General features: G+C 40.3%; 1 long non-coding RNA gene across 1 annotated transcript in view; it reads right to left on the reverse strand.

Moving 5' to 3' along the window:
* Window positions 1–6,605, reverse strand: part of LOC309611386 — a 426,717-nt gene that overhangs the window by 22,404 nt on the left and 397,708 nt on the right. The gene's annotated exons all lie outside the window — the stretch shown is intronic.

Below are 6,605 nucleotides of genomic sequence, written 5' to 3' on the forward strand. Positions count from 1 at the left end.
GAGAGGGAAGCTTAAAGCTCCCTTTCCCTTGAATTTCTCTTAGAAGCTTCCCTCCTCTGGAAGAGTTGATATCAGATTGTTTCTCTGGCAAAACATGGTTAGTTTTCAAATGGGAAATAGGAAAGGCCAGTATAGCCACTCTGATCAAGTGTCATGGTCAACGTCCTCACAAGAACCAGAAATGAGTGCCGTCTCTGTAATTAAAATGTCCAGAGTGATTATTTCATGATCACTCAGTATGTGAGTCAGAAAGACCAGAGTTCATATTCAAGTTTAACGACTTGTTAGCTACATGAACTTGGGGAAATTATTTAAGCTTCTGTCTCTTCATCTCTAAAAGATAAATAAAATAATACCTACTTCACAGCATAGTTGTGAGGATTAAATGAATATATATACCTGTAAAGCACCTGACATATACCAGGCACGTAGTAAACACAGGATAACTGTTAGATACGATCAGTGTTAGAATATGTTTTCCCAACAAAACCATTATCTTAAATAGCAACATTCCCATGTTCATTGCAGCATTATTCATAATATCTAAGGGATGGAAACAACCTAAGTGCCCATCGCCAGATGAGTAGATCAAGAAAATGTGATATATATATAACGTGATATTATATATAATGTAATATATATATAATACATATATATGTAATGTAATATTATTCAGCCTTAAAAAAAGAAGGAAGTCTTGTCATTTGTAACAACATGGATGAACCTGGAGGGCATTATGCTAAGTGAAATAAGCCAGAAAGAAAAAGACAAATACTGCATGGTATCACTTATATATGGAATCTTAAAAAAAAAAAAGTCAAACTAGAAACAGAGAGTAGAAGAGTGGTTGCAAGGGGCTGGGGGGTGGGGGAAGTAGGGAGATGCTGGTAAAAAGGTACAAACTTTCAGTTATAAGATGAATAAGTTCCGAGGATCTAATGTATAAAATGGTGACTAGAGTTGGTAACACTGTATCAAATAATTGAATTTGCTAAGAGAGCAGAACTTAAATGTTCTCACAAACACACACACACACAAAACAGGAAAGATAAATATGTGAGGTGATAGATATGTTAATTAACCCAATGGGGGAAATCCTTTCACAATGTATACGTATATCAAATCATCACGTTCTACGGTTTAAATATCTTACAATTTTATTAGTCAGTTATACTTCAACAAAGCTTAAAAAATAATATGTCTTCTTAGAAGACATAATATTTGAGTGTTGCCTTGAAGGAGTATAATAATACAAATAGTTCAGGGCATTCTAGTTATTTTTACTGCTGAACAATCTACCTCAAACATCATGGCACAAAACAATAATCACCTTATTATGCTCATATATTCTGTGAGTCAAGAATCCGGACAGGGCACAGAGGAGGTGGCCGGTCTCTGCTTCACTGTCTAGAGTCAGCTGGGAAGACTTGAACAGCTGGGACTACAAAATCTGCTTCTAAGTGTCTAGTGCCTTGGCAGGGATGGCTGGGTTAAGACACAACTGTTATCTGCAGTGCCTACCAGCGCCTGACCCAATATGGTGGCCTCAGTGTAGTTAGACTGCTTTCCCAGTGGCTAGTGTTCCAGTGAAGAAAGCACCAGTTGCCTTGCCTTTTATGATGTAGCCCCAGAAGTCACATAGTGTCACTTCTGCCATACTCTATGGGTCAAAGCAGTCACAAGCCCACCCAGATTCAATTGCAAGGGTCTTAGACTTCATTTCCCCATGGGAAGAGTGTCAAAATATTTGTGGCTCCCCCTCCCTTTTCTTGGTAAACTACCACAGAGTTTACTCTGTGCCAGGTCTCTAGCTAAGTTCTTACTCCCCATGGTGTCATTTGGTCTTCACGATAAGCCAATGAAGTTAGCATTATCATCTTTATTTTTGTAATATATGTAGATAAGGAAACTGAGGTGACAAGAAGCGGTTTCTGGTCCAAGGGCAAACAGCTGGTCATTTGAACACACATCTGTCTGAACCATGTTATTTGATTTTAGAATCACTGTTCTCGTTAATCTCATAAATATTGAATCCCCCCCATAAATAACAGATAGGATGATAGATAGATAGATAGATAGATAGATAGATAGATAGATAGATAGATAGATAGATGATAGATAGAGATAGATGCGAACCCTAAGTTGAACAGAGTTGAAGCCCAAATTCCTAAGGGACCACATACTCTTGAGAGCCTGACTCTCTGAGAGAAAGAGAAATCTTAGGAACCTAAAAGAATACAAATACCCCTATGATAGCCACCTAAGAACACTGACAAAAGCCTCCTAGGTAGAGTCTACAAGATGCTGAACATCTGGCTACTTCCAAATATTTGGATGATGGACTACCATATTTTGTCCAACTTTTCTTCCATTTGTTTGATAAACACAGCTGGCTTGGAAGTTAGTAGTGGAATCTAAATGCCAGGAGAGCCCTTAGAGATTTTCTCATCCAAATCCCCTCTTTATACAAATGAAGGAAATATATACCCATAGAAAGCAAGGGGCTTGGAGAAAGTTGACAACCAAGTGGCTTTGGCATCTTTGTTTCAACATGACTTGAATAGAATCTATCCTGATTTAAGTAAGATATATCTTAGGATCCAAGAATCTAACTCCAGGAAAAATCTTACACATACCTTTATAGTGCAGGTTGCAGTGGAGAGGAATTGGAAATAACCTAGGTGTCCAGCTCTAGGGGAATGATAGAGAAAATGTGGGGAGTGCACACTATGCATTAATTAGAAACAAATAAAAATATAAAATATATGTATACATTTTAATATATTCATATAGCAACAAGGAGAGTTTTAAAAACATAATGTTGAGTAAACAAATTAAGTAACAAAATGAAATTGGTACCTTACCAATTTTATATAAAATAAGTAGATGCAAAAACTCACTATATGTTTTTAAAGGAAAGATATTTAAGGATGTATTTTAGACATATGAAAGTGAATGCCTTTAGATGCCTTTAGTGGGAGAGGGAGACAAAAAATGGGGATTGGAATGAAGACGAAAAATACAATGCATACAATACAATAAAATACAATGCAATACAATACAATACCATGAAGTGAGGGGGTGTTTTGCATAAACTAAGTTGATAATATGCTATCAAAAAAGGCGCATAATCACCTCTACTCTGCAGAAGAAAGCCCTCCTATGTTTCAGCCCAGTAACATCATGGGAAATACCAGGAATTCTTTGGCTGCTGACAACACTCCAGATCTTGGCTAAAGGTCCACTGAACAAGGTTGAAGGGTGAAAGAAGCATGTCCTTTAAAAACCCTGTTTTCATCAGCAATAATGGGCTTAAGCCACATGTGAAATATGGCCCCAGTTTCACCTTTCAGGACTTCAGGAACCTGGTTTCCCTTCACATGTCTGGGGGATTTACATCTCAATGGGCGATCACACTGTGGTCAGCTAGGGAGATCACCTTTCGGAAATGATGGATGAATTTCCATCTTCCCAAAGTGGAGGACTTTCTTCAGCCGTCCGACATGCTTTCTGGATGGTCCCATTCACCACCAATATCACAGAGGGAAAAAAAGTCCCTTCCATTTCTAGAACTGTTTATACTTTGTAAAGTACTCTCAAAATCATCACATAAGATATAGAAGGATCAGGAGTTATTATCCCTGTAGCAAGAAAGTTAAAAGGCCTGGTGGGGTGGGGGCGTGCAACATTCAATGATGTACATCTGTGTGACTTTTGAATCCAATCCTACATCTTTTTAATATATTCTTTCTCATGTAATATTTGCACTCCTACAATTGCTAAGAATAATAACTTCAATGATCAATTTATGACTATGTGCCAAGTACTTTACATAGAGGAGGTCACTGCATCCTTTTATGTGTGATATACTATTTTATCCATTTTGCAAACAAGGAAACCAAGGAACAGAGAGGCCGCGTAACTTAGGTGAGGTACCACAGCTATACATGGCAGAGCTGATGTCTGAATCTTGCTGATCAGTTCCAAAATCTTCACCTGTAACCACTGTACTTTGCTACCTAGGTCCATAGACCCAGTTTGTCTTGTACTATGTTCTTGAGATACAAGCATCTCATTAATTTATTCATGCATTCACTAAGAATGTATTGTGCACCTATTATTATGTCTCAGACATTGTGCTAAGTCTTTTAGTGGGGACATACAAGCATGAGTGGCCAGGGGAATAATCAGAGTTTCAAATTCTAGATTCAACACTATTTAAGCCTGAGTTCCCCAGAAAGCAGGCTGAGACAAAGATGTATGCACTGGTACTTTGATGGCCAAGTGTGGTCCCAGGGAGCAAGTAAGGGATGGAGGAATGAAACGGGGAAGGAAAGAGAGCCAATACAAGAATGTGTCACCATTGAGTGGACCACCGTGAGGCTACAGGACTTTCTGAGAAGCCGCATGATATGGGCCTCGGGCTGGTCTGTCTCTGAGGAGGAAAAAGGAGGCTTTCTCTCGAGCTTGCATCCTCCAATGATCAAGGACTGCACAAACAGGCCTTCAACTTCTGCCATTTCCAGGAAGATGAGTTAGTTCTTTGCTGTGTCCCATATTTTGACACCTGAAAAAAAGACCTGGGGCCAGAAATGAGAGGTACACAGAGCAGGCCTGAGGTGAAGCCCTGTGTATTGCACCTGCATGAAATATGGTCAGACCTTGTATAGAATGGGACACCAGATAATGGCTGAAATCAAAGACAGGTGAGGCAAGGGGATTGGAAGTGTGCATCGGAAGTCTCCACATCAACTATTTATCAAGTGAGTTCACAAGCCAAATATTAAATGATGATAATAATTAGAGAAATAACTGTGTTATTATGAATATGGCACCTGTCACAAAGGACAGATATACTGCCGGCCCTCTATATGTGCACATTGGACAGTGTTTTCATGCATGCAGACAACGCCCCAATTTTCATCATGATCATATGAACCAAGAGAGGAGTTCCTCATTTACAAATGAGGAACTGAAATTGAGTGTTGATGTTGGTTGCCATGGTTACCCAGACAGAGAGTGATGGCTGGGATTCAAACTCAGATCTCCAACCCCAGGGCTATTCCCCTGTTATCTGTGAAAACCTTGAATTCTTGCCCTATCCTATTTCAGGAAAGGACAGCTGAGTCGGGGGAAGAACAGCTGCCATCAGCCTCATAAAAGATGAGTTTCTTGCCCCCCACTGCTACAGAAGGAAGGCAATGAATCTTTGGTTCTAACTGGAAATAAAGAAAATTTAGCTAAACCATTGTGGGACAGGAATATTTTCCCAATTTCATTCAGAAATAGATTTAACCCATTCAGCTGTTCACTACCAGTTCCTGTATGCTTGACTCTGGGTGAGTTACTTTTCTTCATGCCTCAGTTTTCTTATCTGTAAAACAGCAATAATAATAGCACCTAGATGATTGCTTAGAGGATAATAAAAAAAATCAGCATCGAACACAGTAAGACACCTCCAAAATTAGCAATTATTATTACCATCTCTAGACTACTTTCACCACCTGTCACTGGCCTGTCATGTTCCCTCCATCCAGGTTATATGAACAACTCACATCACGCCATTTTCCTTCTCAGAAGTCTTCAGTGATCGTGTTCAAGTGCGTCCAGAATAGGATCTTTTCTCCCTCTTCACTCATTTTCACAACCTACATGCCATTCCCAGCACACACACTGCAATTTCCCAATTCCGGGATTCTTCTGTCTATGCTGACCTTTGCGTTCACTCATCCATTCATTCAATGACACTCAAAGCCACCCCTGCGGCAGGCCCACGGCCCAGCCATGGAGATATAACACTTAACAAGACAGGTGCCTGTCCTAAGGTACTTGCCTTCTCATTTGGGGCAGGCAAATAGGGTGTATCTTGAGAACCAATTCCAGTTAGTTGTAGCTGGTTGGGTTGCCAGTACCCCTATATTGAAGTGGATTCTAGGGATCTAGGGCCACCTTCAGGCTCAGCTAAAATCTTCCGTGGTGGATTATGGATGTCCACCATTGGCAGAGGAGATGGATTTGGAACATCCTATTTGCCATTCCTTCCCAAGGGGAAATTTGACACACACGTAGTGTCCTTCTCAAAGTCTACCTCCTCTTATCTAAATGGACCACTTTCATTGATCCCCATCCCCAATCAGATGTGTGTTGTCTCTCCATTTGGACACTACTAGTACTTTGCCCCATCAGAGCCTCTGTTTTAGCTTTATGCACTTGGGACCACCATGGATGTTCGGGTGGAGACCTGAATTAGGGTCATCTTTTCACCTCCAGGGTCCAGGTTCCTCTGAAGATTTGTAGGAAACTAGACTGGGGATGTTGGAATCAAACTTACTTGCCTTTAAGCCCTGGCAGGAGACCCTTGAGGACAGTGACTGCTTATTGCCTCTCCTTGTTTCCCTACCCAGTGCCTTGTGTCTGATTTAGATTTATCTTCAGAGACAGAAAAGCAAGGTTTTCTGCTTTTCTTTGCTGTGAACTTTGTTGGCATTGTTTTTTAATGGGGGTGATGGTGATGTTGAGTGTGTTGGCCAAAGTGCTGATGGCACTGGTGGTGGTGATGGTGATGGTAGTGATGGTGCAGTTGTGGTGGTCGTGATAATGGTGAT

This window comes from Balaenoptera borealis (genome assembly GCF_965194805.1).
Source record: "Balaenoptera borealis genome assembly, chromosome: 14".
Classification (NCBI taxonomy): domain Eukaryota; kingdom Metazoa; phylum Chordata; class Mammalia; order Artiodactyla; family Balaenopteridae; genus Balaenoptera; species Balaenoptera borealis.